Source organism: Teleopsis dalmanni, chromosome 2 (assembly GCF_002237135.1).
Source record: "Teleopsis dalmanni isolate 2A chromosome 2, ASM223713v2, whole genome shotgun sequence".
Lineage (NCBI taxonomy): Eukaryota > Metazoa > Arthropoda > Insecta > Diptera > Diopsidae > Teleopsis > Teleopsis dalmanni.
The window spans coordinates 59,053,800-59,055,009 of record NC_051847.1 but is presented as its reverse complement, the minus strand read 5'-3'; positions in this window follow the sequence as shown (position 1 = coordinate 59,055,009).

Genomic DNA, 1,210 nt, shown 5'->3' with positions numbered 1-1,210 from the left:
ATTTATTTGGTTTACTAATTATGCATAACAGACAGACGTTATGTTTCTGTGTACGACGTCAATCAAATCGAAACAAACATCGATTCCACCAGAGGATTAAGCAATAGGTGGTTTAACATTTATTTATTTAGTATTAAATATTATTAGATATTTTTTTCTTAAACATTAACTAACAAGCATTTTCAACAAATTTGAGCTCCGATCGTTTTACAACCAGTAGCACACATTTTACAAATTATATAAATTATATAAACACGTAAATACTTAAATACTTAAATATATAACTACTTAAATACATAAATACATAACTACTCCATTATTAGTTTATTAGGCAAAGCTATAATTTTCCCATAAATACAATATGTTTAGTACCAGTAAAATTAATAAATCCGAGAAATTAATTATGGCAGCTTTGGGAGACATGTAACAGAAATGCCCTAAAGGACAATCCACTTCCATTAGATCGGTGATCGGCGATCGGCGTTCGGCGTTCGGTGAGCAGCGAGCATCAGGCATTGTTAATAGAGGTAATTTAAGCCAAATTAATTAGTTTGATGCTTTTGAGAAATTAATGTCTACAATGATAAATAGTAACTTGTTGAGTTATTGTAGCTTCACGTCAAACGACATACACAACAAACATCTTCAAAATATAAACAAAGCTAGAGAAATGTATCTGTCCGTATGCAAACTGTTAAATGCTTGTGGGAATTATTTTGTGGTCAAATATTAAATTTTTGTTTTTGTATCTCAAATGATATTTCAGAACAAAACTTGTTACAGTTAAGCCATTTGGAGTCCACCAGCTTAAAATAGTTGGTAGGTAATATGTTTTTGTAAAACAAATTAAACAAATACTTAAATATATTTTTGTGTTAATTATTATTTATTTTTTTTTTTTTAATTATGCCAGAAAAAATTTTTTTTTGTTGTTCGATCTAGTGAAATATGTGGTTATACCTTTTGGTTCATTTTGAAAGTCTCTAAACTTAAATGAATCGATCTGACTAATTTCTTATATCATGTTTCCACTGCAACTGAAACTATTTATGTTAATGAATTTTAGATTTAGTCGTTTCCATTGGCCTAAGCTTATTTATGCATGTGCAATAACTTTTTTTTTTTTATATCACATATAAAACATATGACAAATACTAAAAATTTTGTTGATTTCCCTGATGAGAGACTCTTTATTTTAAAGGGTTCATTC